The sequence below is a fragment of the Protopterus annectens genome, chromosome 16.part0, assembly GCF_019279795.1.
Source record: "Protopterus annectens isolate FY-2018-M chromosome 16.part0, PAN1.0, whole genome shotgun sequence".
NCBI lineage: Eukaryota > Metazoa > Chordata > Ceratodontiformes > Protopteridae > Protopterus > Protopterus annectens.
Genome location: NC_056750.1, coordinates 120719304 through 120738545, shown reverse-complemented (window position 1 = coordinate 120738545; position 19242 = coordinate 120719304). Strand labels below are relative to the sequence as shown.

The 19242-nt window shown below is 41.2% G+C and overlaps 1 non-coding gene across 1 annotated transcript; it reads left to right on the top strand.

The window, feature by feature from the left end:
- Positions 1 to 18757: 18757 nt before the first annotated feature.
- Positions 18758 to 18829, top strand: TRNAA-UGC. Its single transcript has one exon. It is a non-coding gene; the product is annotated as a tRNA-Ala (tRNA).
- The last annotated feature ends 413 nt before the right edge of the window (positions 18830 to 19242 follow it).

The window sequence follows — 19242 nt, the reverse complement described above, 5'->3', positions numbered from 1 at the left end:
ATGTGCTATAGTCGTCCTTGCACCAGGAATGCCTTTACGTTGGGCGGATGCTGTAATCACTACACTATTGGTGTTCTGGCTCATTTATATGTATACCCATGGTTCATAGCTACTCTGACATACGCCTCACCACTTCCCTTACACAGCAGGCATCCATTCTCCTGCTGGGAAAACCGCAGTACTACAATTAGGACATTCCCTGTTTCCTACTGCTCTGGACCCGTGCTGCGAGTCTACTCACTCCAAGGATATTCATAACTCCTATGCTTATAGTCCTTGCACATACACGTGTTTAATTGTCAGGGTTTTCATGTGCTGGTCTGGGTTTAGGCTGGGTCGACTGGTGACTACCACTGCCCTGGCGCTGTTCAAAGATCAGACGTAGCACATGGACAGAGTTAGTCCAGAGTTTCACTTTCTACCTGTGTTTACAGACGCAGGTGTTTGGGCATCTCTGACCACATTATTGGGTCGGCGCTACATAATTTAGGGCGGGGAGTGGTTCCACTACATAATACAGGTTGGGGGGGGGGTTTCCCTTCCCATTTGACTATTTCATTCATTTATACATACAATGAATATTATTCTGGACATCTGTTATGAAATCACTACAGGTATGCAATAGTCTAGTCAACAGCTGGGACAGTTGGTTGGTGTACTTCTGTGTACGGACCTCTCTGATACTCGGGGACTCGTGTCTACAGTGACAGGGACAAGGCTATGACAACTCAGAGACAATCACGGACACTTCTACCATATTAGTACTATTAACTTGGAACATGTTGACAGATTCGTAATACTACTAACTGTCTGCAGTTAAATGCGTCTAGCACTCTTCATTGTTGTAAGTAGTCATTCTCATTCAACACCTTTCCCCCAAAGGGCACTGGCTTTGTGAGTTTTTAAGGGTCTGGCCAGTTATTGTGTGAATGCTCTGACCATTGGTATCGTTGACATTGTCATATGTACGGGTTGTGCTGTATTCTGGTGACTAGGGTTGGCACCTTTTCACATGGCCAAGATGGGACATTTTCGTAACACACCAGGTTTTACAAGCCGACACATACCCACGGTCAGTGCAACAGATAGGACTTTACTTATTTGCCTACATAAAAGCCTATTGTTGTAGCGGTTTATTTGCTTATCCTGTTTCTTGTAACATTTAGGTATTGTAGGTACTGCAATAATTATTTTCTGCTACTATTACATAACATATGGGACATAATTATGTCCTACAATACCAGGACATTTGCCATTTGAAATATCTTTTGTCAGGACACAACTGTCCAACGATGGACTATCCCTCGCAAAGCGGAACAGAAGACAACCTTACTGCAGACACCAGATTGTTTGGGCCAACACAAAGCCACAGTCACTGCAGGTTTAGAACAGTCATTTGTTTCCTAGCTGTAAGCCTTATACCTTTGGCACTTTTGTTGTTTGCCCATTTCTTGTAAGAATTACCTTTATTCTATCCTGATGTGACCGCTTTAGGCAACTGTTACATGCAGTATGGTGCATGGTTATTCCCTACAGTCACAAGACATTTGGCATTGTACCATTGTTGGTCAGGTCACACCTACACACACAATTGTCCTTCACACAGTGGATTAGTCGTATCCTGTTTACGTCAGTGCCTTCATTACCCATATACCATTTGCCACTATGCGAATGTGTGCAATATATTCTCCCACTTATTTGTGTCGGGACACGTGCGTTATGGGCAGGTGTTTGATCCTGGGTAGTAGGTTATGCATGACCATTTATGGCTGGCCAGTGTCGTGCACCTCTAATGCACATTCCAACTTATGTCCAGATATCTACAGGACTGGACTTCGTGTCTTCCATTCTAATGTTAACACAGGTTATGTATCCCATGAGGGATACCCAAAAATTGGACCGATCCACAACAAGAGAAATAACGAACATTTTTCTGGCATTACGAAAATGTGCTGGGGGTTTTACATGCAAGGGATACATAGTGTGCAATCCTGCAACTGCCTAGGGTGACACTACCTACTACATATGCGTAGTGGTCACTATGTGTGGCTGCACCAAACCAGTAGGCCAAGTATGGCTGGATTTGGTGGATGTTCAGGTATGGGAGCGGGTTGTGTGATGTGGAGGGGATGCTGGGTAGTCCATTATGCATCCAGGTGTGTTGCATTTGTTATTGCCAGTTTCATCAGGACCAATCTGTGGGTATGTGCCAGTGACATGTCTATACATTTGTATCGCACATTTCAATATTCATATGTTTGTGGGATTGTGTTCTAAAGTATGGCCTGTCTGGTTGTATTGCAGCTGTTTATACATGTGTTTGTGTTTCTTTCAGCTTCACCCGCTGCTCCCTCATACACCTCCAGTTCACCTATTCTGCATACGACACAGTATCGCCTTGGAGGATTGTACCATTAACCACCCCCCCCACACACAGATTCCTCTCACCCCATACATCACTGCTTTGGTTGTTGGCCTATGACACAGCCAGAGTAACACACTGAATACCCTACATGTGTCGGGTACCTGTATGGTTGTGTGGACTACCCTGCCATGTTTGCTTTCCACATGCTATACTTCACGCACATAGGTACACGCCCACACTTAACTTTCATTACATGGTTGGTATACCCAGGTACTACCCGTTCAACTGTGACACATCCTGACAAGTTCGGCTTGTACCGCTGATTTCCGGACTTTGACAGCCTATTCTACTCATTGGTAGGATGCCACCTTTTCCTATGTCCAGGATGGGATATATTCCGTACACATATCCGACTGTACTGGACAACACGTCCCCACAGTCGACGGTACGGATAATACAGTTCCTTTCGGCCTACATGTTTCCTTATTGTTGTAGCTGTTTATATGCTCCTTCTGTTTCGTTTACATGCTTATTCTATTTCCTATCACATTTGGTATGTGAAATACGGACATACCTTTTGTATGTGACTATTACATGCCTTGTGGGATATGATTCAGACATACGGTCGCTTGATATCTACATTTATCGTGTATTTTGTTATGGACACATCTGCCCAGCTGTGTACCCTCCCTCACATTATGGGTCAGCTGATGACCCTCGCCATTGGGCTGGACGTACCTACTGGCGGCTCGCTAACATATGATGCATTTCACTTCCACTTAGTATAGCTATCTACACTGAGTTAGACTACGGCCACACGGTCTTCCATGTCATTTGTTTGCGGAATAGGGACCCGTTATTCCCTACCGTGCATTTGTGTTTGCTTCTTCACTTTGTGTTTGCAGGAACTTTCTTGCATGCTTTGCATACGTTTCAGTATCCATGGACACTGACAGATGTGATTACTATCTTGCAACTTGTTATATGTAAGCATTTTAGGTTGCACGTCGACAGCTGCCATTTCCACACCTCCGTGCTGCACTTCGACACGCCCTATGCATTCGCGCTTCTTTCCTATGCACATGGCTGTGGCGGCAGCGCACCTTCATTAATATGCATTTGGCACTACTGCGCCATCTTCACGCCGCACTGTCGGCGCAAGCCTACTGCCATCCTTGCGCCGAGCCTCATGAATCTCGGGGAATGTTTCTACTGCTGTTTGAAAATTGCATCATTCAGATGCTTTCTACAGACACTAGGGCATTTTTGTCATAAAATGATTGCAGTTACATAGCATTCAGAAATCAGCACAAAATTAAATATGAAATTAACAGAAAACTCTGTTTACCAAGGTTTTAACTTTGCATTGCTCATATGCTTTCCTGCAGGGTAGTGGCAAGACAGGTCATTAAATTCCTGAAAAACTAGTTTTCTCTGTGGATAAACAGCACAAGTGAAACTAATGAATGCCTCAGTGAGAGCTGTTGTGACTGCAGCTACAATTAATGTTACCACCTGTCCCACTTTGCGAGGGACAGTCCCTCTTTGGCAGTTGTATCCTGCAAAAAATTGAAAAAAATGGCAAATGTCCTGAGATTTTAGAACAAAAATATTTCCTATATTTTCTTTAATAGTTGCATAAAAGTTATTTTGTATCTGAAACACCTAAATGTTATAACAAACAGAACTAACTCAAATGCTATAAGAATACATTTTTATTTTGGCAAAAAAGTGACGTTCTGTCTTTTGTACTTACTGAGGGCATGTTTTCCTTGCAAAATCTGATGTTTTACAAAAAATGTCCCACTTTGGCCATTTGAAAAGGTGGCATCCCTAGCTGAAATTTGAGATGGAATCTAACACCTCTGAAGCTTCCTGTAAGCACCCTCCCCGAACACCCCATAGTCCAAACTGGACACGCTGAGAAACCAGACTGAAAATGTAAACAAAGACCAGCATCAATACAAAAAATCCCTGGTACTGCCCCTTTAACATTCAGGGATATCCAGCCCACTATTGTAAAAGTAAATTTAATTGTGGTACAAGCTGGGTGCAGTGCATGGAAAATGTGGCACACATAATCCATATTGTGAGGGGGATGTAGCTCAGTGGTAAAGCTCATGCTTTGCATTTATGAGGTCCTGGGTTCAATCAAAAGCATCTCCATATTTTTTTTTTGCCTGGAATTTGATATTAGGCATATTAATAGCTTTTTAGTCTGCTTTCATTTTGGTCCCTGATAGAAACTGTGTGTGATATTTTTCCTGAAGCAGAACTACCTGTTACCTGTTAATGATATTAAGTTGATGTCTTCTGAAGTGCACACATTTAAAGGTGGTGCTTGCTAACTGTATACATAGGGATTAAACATTTCACGTTCTCTCTGGGAAATCTTCGGCTTATGTATTTCATTATTCTACTTAAGTTCTTTGCTGTTTTTGGACAGCCATCACTCTCTTTTAGGGCACCAGATAATTTTACCCCAAGTCCGTTTTATCTGATGTTGTCTGTCACCAAATAGCTGGGTAATACTTCAATGAATTCTTACTTTGCAGGTAGCATTGTTCATAGGATCATAGGAAGGTACTAGGCTATTGGTCCTAAGGCCCTTACAAGCCTAGCCAAGAATTTAGCCCATGTTTCAACATGTCAGCACCCAGGTTGCGAGGTATATGCCAAATAGGACATTGTACTCAATAATGCTTATAAGTGAAGAATACAGGGATGTTATGACCTCCTTGTCCCTGGATGAGATAGCCTTACTTATGAGGTGGGCCATGTAGAAAGCTTTCCGTACAATGGAAGCAACATGGTGGTCAAAAGTCAGGTTGTTAGCAACCTGGGTGCCCAAATCCCTCATGACTGTTTGCGTGCTTAGGATGTTGTTATTAATGTGATAATTTGTGGGGACGTCACTCTCCCCAAAGGGGGTATTCAACTTGAGGCCATGATTCTGGCAGATTGCATTTTTACAGGGACATTGGAGGGACTGCAGACTGCAAAAACAATGCAGTAGTTGCAGCTGAGTAGTGAAACCAGTGATCAGATCATTCCTATAACAGGATTTTATGCATTGACTTGCTGTATTGGGTTGAAATTTTACTTGAAAAAAAAATCAGTGATAGACATTCCTTACAAGCTGATAATGCACATGGCAGTGCTTTTATAGCAGGGTAAAAACTCTTTAACTGCACTTTGAAAAAGTCTTTTCTTCTCCGTTTTAAATTAAGCAATCCATTTGTAATGGTCTCAATGTGCACCTACTTATAGTGATAGTGATATTGTTATCAAGTGTTTTATGCCCCATTTGGTTTTAGCTCTTGTTTTAGCATTTAATATAAAGTTTTATTCATGGGGAAGCAGTAATGGAGAAGGGACTTGCCTGTATTACTTAACAGACCATACACATTCAAAACAGTGTAGTTATTGCAGCTGAGCAGTGAAATTCCACTGGTCTTTTTAACGAGTGCTTAACATCCTTGGCATCCATATGAGCTAACACCATCTTTGGCAAATGGGACCTCAGTTTAACATATCACATTAAGGCAGGCAAATTCAGGAGTGTATAACTCTATTGTGCTTTACTACAGTGCCATTAATGGGAAATAACCAAAGTACCTTGGGTAGTGAACCCGCAACCTTGTCATGGTGGATATGACCGGAGAGCATACAGACGGGTTTTAAAGTAAAAGTGATGATAACGTTTTAGAGATGTCTGTAAAGTATAGCATTTTTCCCATCAGCGAGGGAATAACCCAATGGATGAAGGTCATGAATACAAGTGGCTGACATGATATTGATTCAGGTAGCATATCTAGACAGTCACAGCAGTAGACATGCACAATTTTGTGACTGAAACTTCAGCTGACATGGTACCTTTTTGGCTAGGCTTATATAGGCCCTAGGGCCAATAGTCTAGTACTTACCTATGAACCTATAAGAGATCACAAAATACAGGTAAATGTTTTACATTGACATGAAAGATGTAATTTGATTACAGCATAGTGCCAGAATGCCACCCTAGTATGTAATTCACTTTATTGGAGTAACACTTGCAGATCACTTAAAGGTTTCCCCGTGCTAGACAGCCTAGAAATGCAGAGAAGCTACACAATTTGGGCTGAAAACTGTTGAAAAACAGTACCGTATTAAGGAATGGTTATAATGCAGTATTGACCATCATTATTTTATAAGAAAGGTTTACAATGTGTGCTATGTATCTTCAGTAATGTCAGTAACATAGGGTGATTACATGTTCTACTTTATGCAGTACAGGCCATGCCTGTAGAGTTGTGTCCTGTGAAAAAACATCAAAAACGGCAAATGTATGAGAATTTTAGGACAAAAGTGTATACTATGTTTCCTTCAACACCTTCAGTAAACCTTTATTGTGTATTTTAAAGACTTAAATTTTTGTGTATTTTAAAGACTCTACAGAATTGTTTCTAGTACTAGGCTGTACTTCTTGTAATCATATTTGTAAACAGCTAATACATTCTCAGACCTTGCCTGTATTTCTTGTAAATCCTGCATGTAAACTGTTTTTTTTCTTGTAAATCCTGTATGTAAACTGTTTTTTTTAATGCATTCTCGGAGCTTTTCTCCCCGGGGCTCCACTGAAAAGGGGCCTTGTTGATCCAGTGGACTTCCCCGGTAATCAAACTGGAAATAAAATAAGTAAATAAATTAAATATTACACCAAACAGCATAAACAAATCAAATTCTAAAAAAAGAAAGGCTTTTATTTTGGCAGCAAACCAAAGTCCAGTCCTTTGCACTGCTTGTAGGTGTGTGTTGTCCTACAAAATCTCACATTTTCATAAATAGTCCCATTTTGGGTACTCGGAGAAGACGTGGCAGTCCTACAGTGACACTGTATACAATTGTGCAAAAGCAGTTTATGAAGGGAGGCAACACACATAGAAGGAAAATATTTATCTTGTGTTGATTTGCCATGAAGAGCAAGGCATTAGAAAAAATAAGGTAGTGAAAACTGTAGGATACTAGTTGTCACTGCTCTGACATTGCCATCATGTGAGTTAGTTGGGATGGCAACAACAGTTTGGAAAGTGTCATATCGAACTAAAGGTTGTCAGACAGGGAATTAGAGAGTCATCAAGTATTGCAGACATAATGATAACAAGCCCGCATTATATCATTTCTGTTACTTGTCTATAGATAAAATCAGTGGAATCAGATACAAATGCATATAGCTGTAAGGTAGAAAGAGAAAGAAAACTGCTTAAGAGGATATTGTACAATGCAGACAGTAAGTCATCACCACGCAGCATGTATAACAGCAAGTGCATGAGGACAGCACAGAATAAAATATGAAATTAAAGGAATGGATGAGTGTGTCTGCCATACCTCTCAACTCTAGATTTTTTCAGAAAGAACAGATTTTCATCTCATATTTTTGATCTGTTCCTCATAAAATTTGTGGTTTTCTGCAAACCCACTGAGGATCAAAGTGATTAAAGAATAACATACATTTGAGTTCAGACTTCTTATCCTTTAGAAATCGTATGCTGACTCAAATCTTGTTACTCTAGCAGCTTTCTGAGTTTATATGAGGAATATTTTATTTATTTATTCATTTATTTATTTATTTATTTACATTTGTTGACTGGGAGTGTCCGACTGGACATAGGTCCATTTTCAGAGGAGGCCCGGGGAGAAAAGCTCCACTGTTAAAATAAACAAACAGTACTTACATTGGATTACATAGCGATTAACAATTTAACATAGCAATTAATTACAAACATATTTACAGATGAAGAACATAGTACATCAGTAGACAACTAGAATCTTTATCTGCGAAGTACGTCCTGCTCACCAGGCTGAACAAGGAGAAGGTCACGGTGAGCTGCCTGTCAGGCGCTAGGATCCGCCACATAACACAAGCACTAAGGTCACTCCAAGGCAAGTACAAATATTACTCAGTCATTGTCCATGCTGGTGTGAATGACCTGAGACGTACCTCCCTGGACTACATGAAAAGAGACATAGAGGAGCTCTCTGAGCATGTAGCCCAGGCCGGTATGACCCTGACCTTGAGTAGCATCTTACCCTCACCAAGAATGATGCCACAATATGAAGACAAGATGATGCCACAATATGAAGACAAGATGATCAATTTCAACAATTGGCTTAAGTATTGGTGTAATTCAAAGGGGATCCAACGCCTGTCAGCCTGGGATGACATGCTCAACAAGCCATGATGCTTCACTAAGGACGGCTTGCACCTGTTACCCCTGGGCTTTTGGATATTGGCAAAGACTCTTGCTACCCCCATAATGCCTTTTTTAGGCAAGGCTCAAAAGACAAACCCACCTCCATAGGTATTACAAGGGATAAGAAACTAAGAGTAATGCTACTCAATGCCAGAAGTCTAAACCTCAAGATGCACGCACTCGAAACTCTCCTTAGCATGGAGAACATTGATATCTGTGCAGTAACATAAACCTGGTTCAAGGCTCCTGAGAGCACCCCAGCACTACCAGGTTATACCTCATGCCATGCTTTTCGGCCCCAAAACTTGGACCGAACCACAAAAGGAGAGGGAGTATCAATATTCATCAAAGATACCCACACCTCCAGGTTGGTGGCACAGCACGAAGCATCAGAGACTATCCATGTGCAACTAACAGTGGGTAAAACTGCCTTCCAGTTTATAGCCTGCTACAGACCACCCTCCCAAACCCAGGAACCCCACTCGGCCTTCCTGAGAACACTTGAAAATATGAAGGTCTCTCCAAACACCATTATATTGGGTGACTTCAACTACCCAAACATAGACTGGGAGCATTACTCTAGCTCCAACACCCTAGCCCAAAGGTTCCTAGAATTTATAAACTCAAATGCTATGGAACAACTTGTTACCACTCCCAAAAGAGGGGGAAAACATACTGGACCTGATCATCATCAACATGGGGACTCCATGCTCCAGACCAGAAGTGTATCCCTCACTGGTAAGATCAGACCATAAACTAATCTCACTGGATATTCACATCCCGACCCCACCCCCTGCCCAGAAAACCACAGTGAAAAACTTCTCTAAAGCAAATTTCACACTCCTCAAAACTGAGGTGGAATCCTTCAAAGCCCCAGGGCCTGTGGAAAATACGGCCCAGACTGCAGAATCCTTTATAAACGCATTCTATGAACACCTTCAGGAATGCATGGATCTTGCAATCCCAAATAAAACCAAGACCCAATCCTCCAAAGGCAGACGTCCTGTCTGGTGGACCCCAGCCATAAACAAACTATACAACAGAATGAGGAAGCTACTACATGACAGAGCAAAATCCCAAAAAGGGAAGGCATCTCTGATCAGTATTAGCAAAAAACTACGGGCACTCATAAAATCGTCTAAGGCCAGCTTCGAGAGAAAAATTGCACAGGACACTAAGGATAATCACAAGGCTTTCTTTAGTTATGTTAGGAACCTGGGTGGGAATTCCCAGATATGCTCAGAATTAGTCCAAAATGACAAAAAATACACCAAACCCACAGACATTGCCAACATCCTAGCTGACAGGTTCAGCACAACCCCCCCCCCCACCAAAAGGGCAAATATCTATCCCAGCAGAGTGCTGCCCCCCTGACATCTCAGATGCTCAGGTAAGAGCCGCCCTCTCCAAAGCAAAAAACACAGCATCAATGGGACAAGACGGTGTCCCGGGCTGCGTCCTACATGAACTCCAAGAACAGCTAAACCCAAACATAAAACTATTGTTCAATCTCAGCCTTACTACAGGATATGCACCCAAAGAGTGGCGTACAGCAACAATGGTCCCGCTCCACAAAGGTGGTGCCTCAACGGATCCTGGAAACTATCACCCCATAAGCCTGACTAGCTTGGTCTGCAAAGCTATGGAAAGGATCATCATGGACCTCATAAATAAAGATATTGGGGACCTACAGACACTGAATCCTACCCAGTTCGGCTTTGTTAAGGGCAGATCCTGCCTCTTAAACCTGGTCGATTTCTTTGAAACAGTCACCAAGGCCATTGACGAGGGGAAGGTGGTCCACACAGCCTACCTGGACCTCGCAAAAGCCTTCGATACAATACCCCACTCGGGCATTATAGATAAGCTCACCAGCTTAAATATAAACCCCTATGTCACTAGATGGGTTGCAAACTGGCTCAAGGACAGAACCCACATGGTTAGAATTGCTGGAGTCATGTTAGACTCCAAACCAGTTACAAGTGGCGTCCCACAAGGCTCAGTCCTGGGACCTCTCTTGTTCGGTATATATTTCTTGGAGGTACAGGCCAACAAGGAAGGACTGTGGCTGACCAAGTTCGCAGATAACTGCAAACTGGGCGCCATAATTGACTCTCCAGCAGACACAAGCATCCTCCAAAAGGGCCTCATAGAAACAGACAACTGGTGCCAGAGCCATGGCCTCAAGCTAAACTCCAAAAAGTGTATAGTCATCCCCTTTGGCAAAAACAAAGTGCCCACAAATTACCACATAAGTGGTAATCCATTAAGTACAGAAGAAGTAATTAGGGACCTGGGGACCCAAGTTGATAGAAATCTCTCATTTGACAACCACGTGGCCAAAGTGGTTAGAAGAACATTTTATATAGCCCACCTAATCATGAAGGGATTCACATCTAGATCAGGGGAGGTCATCGTGCCTCTTTACTCATCCCTCATCAGGCCCATAATTGAGTACAATGCCCCTTTTGGCATGTACCTTACCAGACACCTGCAGCAACTGGAAAGACCCCAAAAGTACCTCACCAAGAGGATCAAAGGGCCCAAACAGATGCCATATGCTGCCCGGTTAAAGAAACTCCAGCTCTACTCAGTGGCAAACCGCCTGCACAGAGGCGATCTGTGCCTGACGTATAAAGCCATGTCCAACCCGGAATTAATGGACATGCTGCACCTCAGAAAATCCCATCGACCTACGCGCTCGAGAGACTTGAACCTCAGCACTGAAATAAATAGGACATGCTGGAGGGACAGATTCATAACCCAGAGGCTCCCTTCACTCTGGAATAAAATCCCAGTCCAGGTTAGGCAGAGTCCCTCATTGACTCTGTTCAAGAGGAATCTTGATGAGTGGATGGGAGATCATAGGTTTACCCCGGGTATCACTTCTGTGTCACTGTTAGACAGAGGCACAGTATACTAACCTCGAAAAAGGGCATAGCAAAATTAATTTAAAATGGGTGGCGAAAGCCAAACACACTCTGGCTAGGCTTATAAATGCCCTAGGGCAGATAGCCTAGTATGAACCTATGAACCTATGAACAGACATTGACAAATGTTACAATAAGAAGTTCCTGCTGTATAAAAAGTACTAGGTTTATGAGCATCTGAGCTTGCTATAATCAAAGTAGTTAGTGGGGTGGAAAGAAAGGCAGTGGTTGGATGGGGTGGGTGATATTAGAGTGAGAGTTGCAAGGGCATAGCCAGCATGTTTTTAGGTATGCTTTTAGTAAAGTTTTGAAGTGGGTGCATGATGGTACGGAGGTAACTGTGGATGGGAGGGAGTTCCATAATTTGGCTATGACGCAAGAGAATAGTGCTTTACCAGCAGAGTTATTGGCTTTAGTGATCTGCAAGTGATTTTTGTTGCTGGATCTTAGTGGTCTGGTGGTGCGATAGGGTTGAATATAGATTAGAAAATAAATGGAACTGAAGACTGTGTCTACTAATGTGTGAACCTTGTATCACAGGTGCTTTTTTACAGAACTACTAGAAGGTCAGTAAAAAAAATGGGACACGAAAAAAGAGACAAGACTGTCTCTACAGCTGTTTGAAAATTGCATCATTCAGATGCTTTCTACAGATGCTAGGGCATTTTTGTTATAAAATGATTGCAGTTACACAGCATTCAGAAATCAACACAAAATAAAATATGAAATTAACAGAAAACGTTGTTTACCAATGTTTTAACTTTGAATTGCTCATGTGCTTTCCTGCAGGGTAGTGGTAAGACAGGTCATTAAATTCCTGAAAAACTAGTTTTCTCTGTGGATAAACAGCACAAGTGAAACTAATGAACGCCTCAGTGAGAGCTGTTGTGAGTGAAGCTACAATTAATGTTACCACCTGTCCCACTTTGCGAGGGACAGTCCCTCTTTGGCAGCTGTGTCCTGCAAAAAAATTGAAAATACTGGCAAATGTCCTGAGATTTTAGAACAAAAATATTTCCTATATTTTCTTTACTAGTTGCATAAAACAATTTTGTATCTGAAACACCTACATGTTATAACACAGAACAAGCAACTCAAATGCTACAAGAATAAGTTTTTATTTTGGCAAAAAAGTGAAGTTCTGTCCTTTGTACTTACTGTGAGCATGTTTTCCTTGCAAAATCTGATGTTTCTACAAAAAATGTCCCACTTTGGCCATTTGAAAAGGTGGCAACTCTCGCTGCAATTTGAGATGGAATCTAACACCTCTGAAGCTTCCTGTAAGCACCCTCAATGAACCCCCATAGTCCAAACTGGGGCATGCTCAGAAACTAGACTGAAAATGTAAACAAAGACCAGCATCAAAACAAAAAAATCCCTGGTACTGCCCCTTTAACACTCAGGGATATCCAGCCCACTATTGTAAAATAAATTTAATTGCGGTACAAACAGGGTGCAGTGCATGGAAAATGTGGCACACACATTCCATATTTTGAGGGGATGTAGCTCAGTAGTAGAGTGCATGTGTTGCATGTATGAGGTCATGGGTTCAATCCCTAGCATCTACATACTTTTTTTTTTTGCCTGGAATTTGACACTAGACATATTAATACCTTTCTAGTCTGCTTTCATTTAGGTCTCTGATAGAAACTGTGTGTGATATTTTTCCTGTAACAGAACTACCTGTTACCTGTTAATGATATTAAGTTGATGTCTTCTGAAGTGCACACATTTAAAGGTGGGAAATCTTCTGCCTATGTTTTTCACTATTCTACTTAATGTCTTTGCTGTTTTTAGACAGCCATCACTCTCTTTTAGGGCACCAGATAATTTTACCCCTGGTCCGTTTTATCTGATGTTGTCTGTCACCAAATAGTTGGGTAATACTTCAGTGAATTCTTACTTTGCAGGTAGCATTGTTCATAGGATCATAGGAAGGTACTAGGCTATTGGCCCTAAGGCCCTTACAAGCCTAGCCAAGAATTTAGCCCATGTTTCGACAAGTCAGCACCCAGTGCCCTGTCCAGCAGGGACAAAGGTGAAATCCCAGGGATGTTATTTTCTCTTTCCCATCCAGTTATCCAGGTTGCACTTAAAAAGGGGTGAAGAGGTACTCTGCTTAACATGGAGAGGGGTCTATTAGACAGATGGAGGAGTTTCTAGGACACAAATCTGTCTCACCAACAAGTCCTATTGATGTCACAGTCCAGGTTGAGGATGCTCATGTGATTTACTCGAGTGGAGCTTGAAATGTGGATATGCAGCAGTCCCATCAAGGCGGGTTCTGATATCTTCTTGTAATGCCAGACAGAGGTCACCTCTGAGGAGTCTGTATGAAACTGAGTAGAGGGACAGGGCTTTTAGCCTATCTGTGTAGGGTACATTTTTGAAGTCCTGCATTCTCCTGGTGAGGAACCTCTGTGATCTCTCCAGCTGCTGCATATGGTTTGCGAGGTACATGCCAAATGTGGCACTGTACTAAATAATGCTTATAAGTGAAGAATACAGGGATGTTATGACCGCCTTGTTCCTGGATGAGATACCCTTACTTATGAGGTGGGCCATGTAGAAAACGTTTCGTACAATGGAAGCAACATGGTGGTCAAAAGTCAGGTTGCTAGCAACCTGGGTGCCAAAATCCCTCATGACTGTTTGCATGCTTAGGATGTTATTAATGTGATAATTTGTGGGGACGTCACTCTCCCCGAAGGGGGTATTCAACTTGAGGCCATGTTTCTGGCAGATTGCATTTTTACAGGGACATTGGAGGGACTTCAGACTAGAAAAACAATGCAGTAGTTGCAGCTGAGTAGTGAAACCAGTGATCAGATCATTCCTATAACAGGATTTTATGCACTGACTTGCTGTATTGGGTTGAAATTTTACTTGAAAAAAAAAATCAGTGGTAGACATTACCTTACAAGCTGATAATGCACATGGCAGTGCTTTTATAGCAGGGTAAAAACTCTTTAACTGTACTTTGGAAGTTTGAAAAAGTCTTTTCTTCTCCGTTTTAAGTTAAGCAATCCATTTGTAATGGTCTCGATGTGCACCTACTTATAGTGATATTGTTATCAAAAGTTTTATGCCCCATTTGGTTTTAGCTCTTGTTTTAGTATTTAATATAAAGTTTTATTCATGGGGAAGCAGTAATGGAGAAGGGACTTGCCTGTATTACTTAACAAACTATACACATTCAAAACAGTGTAGTTATTGCAGCTGAGCAGTGAAATTCCACTGGTCTTTTTAACGAGTGCTTAACATCCTTGGCATCCATATGAGCTAACACCATCTTTGCCAAACGGGATCTCAGTTTAACATATCACATTAAGGCTGGCAAATTCAGGAGTGTATAACTCTATTGTGCTGTACTGCAGTGTCATTAATGGGAAATAACCCAAGTACCTTGGGTAGTGAACCCACAACCTTTTCATGGTGATTATGCCCGGAGAGCATACAGAAGGGTTTTAAAGTAAAAGTGATGATAAAGTTTTACAGATGTCTGTAAAGTATAGCATTTTTCCCATCAGCGAGGGAATAACCCAATGGATGAAGGTCATGGATACAAGTGGCTGACATGATGTTCATTCAGGTAGCATATCTAGACAGCCACAACAGGAGACATGCACAATTTTGTGACTGAAACTTCAGCTGACAGGGTACCTTTTTGGCTAGGCTTATATAGGCCCTAGGGCCAATAGCCTAGTACCTACCTATGAACCTATACGAGATCACAAAATACAGCTAACTGTTTTACTTTGACATGAAAGATGTAATTTGATTACAGCATAGTGCCAGAATGCCACCCCAGTATGTAATTTACTTTATTGGAGTAACACTTGCAGATCACTTAAAGGTTTCCCTCTGCTACACACCCTAGAAATGCAGAGAGGCTACACAATTTGGGCTGAAAACTGTTGATTGACAGTACCGTATTAAGGAATGGTTATAATGCAGTATTGACCATCATTATTTTATACAAAAGGTTTTCAATGTGTGCTAATGTATCTTCAGTAATGTCAGTAACATAGGGTTATTACATGTTCTACTTTATGCAGTACAGGCCATGCCTCTAGAGTTGCGTCCTCTGAAAAAAACATCAAAAATGGCAAATGTATGAGAATTTTAGGACAAAAGTGTATGCTATGTTTCCTTCAACACCTTCAGTAAACCTTTAATGTGTATTTTAAAGACTTAAAGTTTTGTGTATTTTAAAGACTCTACAGAATTGTTTCTGGTACTAGCTTGTACATCTTGTAATCATATTTGTAAACTGCTAATGCATTCTTAGACCTTGCTTGTATTTCTTGTAAATCCTGCATGTAAACTGTTTTTTTTTAATGCATTCTCGGAGCTTTTCTCCCCGGGCCTCCACTGAAAATGGGCCATGTTGACCCAGTGGACTTCCCCGGTAATCAAATTGGAAATAAAATACATAAATAAATTAAATATTACACCAAACAGCATAAACAAATCAAATTCTAAAAAAAGAAAGGCTTTTATTTTGGCAGCAAACCAAAGTCCAGTCCTTTGCACTGCTTGTAGGTGTGTGTTGTCCTACAAAATCTCACATTTTCATGAATAGTTCCACTTTGGGTACTCGGAGAAGATGTGGCAGTCCTACAGTGACATTGTATATAATTGTGCATTAGCAGTTTATGAAGGGAGGCAACACACATACAAGGAAAAATATTTATCTTGTGTTGATTTGCCATGAAGAGCAATGCATTAGAAAATATAAAGTAGTGAACACTGTAGGATACTAGTTGTCACTGCTCTGACGTTGCCATCATGAGTTAGTTGGGATGGCAACAACAGTTTGGAAAGTGTCATATCGAACTAAAGGCTGTCAAACAGGGAATTAGCCATTCATCAAGTATTGCAGACAGACTGATAATAAGCCCGCATTATATAATTTCTGTTACTTGTCTATAGATAAAATCAGTGGAATCAGATACAAATGCATATAGCTGTAAGGTAGAAAGAGAAAGAAAACTGCTTAAGAGGATATTGTACAATGCAGACAGTAAGTCATCAACACGCAGCATGTATAGTAGTAAATGCATGAGGACAGCACAAAATAAAATATGAAATTAAAGGAATGGATGAGTGTATCTGCCATACCTCTCAACTCTTCAGATTTTTTCAGAAAGAACAGATTTTCATATTTTTGGCCTGTTCCTCATAAAATCTGTGGTTTTCAGCCAACCCACTGAGGTTCAAAGTGACTAAAGAATAACATGCATTTGAGTTCAGACTTCTTATCCTTCAGAAATCGCATTCTGACACAAATCCTGCTACTCTAGCAGCTTTCTGAGTTTATATGAGGAATATAGGTTAGAAAACAAACAGAACTGAAGACTGTGTCTACTAATGTGTGAACCTTGTATCCCATGTGCTTTTTTACAGAACTACTAGAAGGTCAGTAAACCATCAGACTTGCCTAGTATTCAGGGATCAAAAAAATGGGACATGGAAAAAAAGAGACGACTGTTTCTACAGCTGTTTGAAAATTGCATCATTCAGATGCTTTCTACAGACGCTAGGTCGTTTTTGTCATAAAATGATTGCAGTTACATAGCATTCAGAAATCAGCACAAAATAAAATATGAAATTAACAGAAAACTGTTTACCAATGTTTTAACTTTGTATTGCTGCAGGGTAGTGGCAAGACAGATCATTAAATTCCTGAAAAACTAGTTTTCTCTGTGGATAAACAGCACAAGTGAAACTAATGAACACCTCAGTGACAGCTGCTGTGAGTGCAGCTGCAATCTGAGATGGAATCTGACTGACACCTCTGAAGCTTCCTGTAAGCACCCTCCCTGAAAAAAACAAAACACACACACACACACTTTGCATGTATGAGGTCCTGGATTCAATCCCCAGCATCTCCTTACTTTTTATTATTTTTTTTGATTGTCATTTGACACAGAGGGTTAAGGATGTGAGCTAAGATTAGTAACTGTGTGTTCAGTGGGCCTATCTAGTTAGTAAATGGGTGATGTGAAGTTGTTCAATCTCGCCGTTCATTCTTTACTGATGGGTTCGGAGCCAATCCATCGGCTCCGATACGGCCGTTTGCAAAGCTCGAGGTTTACCAGTAGCTCGAGACCAAGTCCCTTATTCCATGATGCACTGCTGGAATTACCTCAGATCTAGTTTGCAGCGGCACGGATCTCAGAGGTTCCAGTTTTGCTCGAGCCAATTTTTCATCAAAAACAAGTTTTCCGCAAATTATTTACAAATGTTTTGATATTATTCCATAGCTTAGTTATAGAGTTGTTTCTGTAGCTTCTTACATGCTCCCTTTTCCCTTCATGTGCTATTTAAATAGTTTAGCATAGTTTGTAGTGGCCTCGTGTTTTGGCCTAGTTGTTATCTACTTGTTACTTATATATATATATTTAGCTAGTGTTGGCCCATCTTTCCCTTGGGCCATTGTTTAGAGTGTGTGTGTGTGTGTGTGTGTGTGTGTTTTATTATAGTCATTTTTGTTAAATTAGCTGTTCTGTAGGCTTTATGTGCTTTGAGCCTAGGTGTGGTTCTTGTTATAATAGCTGAGTGTGACTTTATTTAGGCTTTTTGTGGTTTTGTTTTTAGTGTTAAGCCTAAAGGGATTTTCCACCCTATCAGGGAATCGTCCGTGGTCACAATGGCTACAGGAAGGGGTAGTACAAAGGGGCGTCCTATGGTTACATGAAGAGACGACAACCACAACTGGAGATCTCTTTTGCAAGAGTTCGTAATTAAATTTGTGTGATTCATTGGAAGTTCCTGATAAGACCATTGAGTGAACAGCAGCCATTGAAGAATCTGCATATGCATCCTTGCTAATGGTATGGCCAAGATCGCTGCAGCCATCAAACCCAATACTTTTAGAACTTCTGCAGCTGGTGCTCCGTCTTTCAATACCAATGAGCTGACATGCTGGCGAAGAAAAAAGACTCTCAATTGGTAGTTGTAGAGTGGTGGTTGAAGTGTCTAAGATATCCTGCGATGGCAACAAGGCAGACTTTTCTGAGTTGACTGTAATGCCTAAGTGATTGCAGAGTGTCAGAGTGTATACACAACCCATGTTGCGAGGGGATGTAGCTCAGTGGTAGAGTGCATGCTTTGCCCTTATAAACACGATATGCTGCGATGGCGACAAGGCAGACTTTTCTGAGTTGACTGTAATGCCTAAGTGACTGCAGAGTGTCAGAGTGTATACACAACCCATGTTGCAAGGGGATGTAGCTCAGTGGTAGAGTGCATGCTTTGCATGTATGAGGTCCTGGGTTCAATCCCCAACATCTCCATACTTTTTTTTTTTGTCTGTCATTTGACACAGAGGGTTAAGGATGTGAGCTATGATTAGTAACTGTGTGTTCAGTGGGCCAATCTAGTTAATAAATGGGTATTATTATTATTATTATTATTATTACATTGACTAAACTGAACATCCACTTAGACAACACACTTAAACGTACAGTATATTAAACGTGTGATTCTACAAATGCCATCTACATTCTACAGCATGGAGAGATTATAAAAAGTTTACATTTTTTTTATCCTGTAAAGATCACTGCCCTCCCCAAGGGACTGGTGATTTTTAAGTCACACCTTGAAGCACAAGAAGTGCATTTGGCAAATGTATTTCAATGCCACCTTCCCTCCATGGATTAATGACTGTGTGTCTGTTAATAATTGTTTAAACTACGGGAAACCTGTA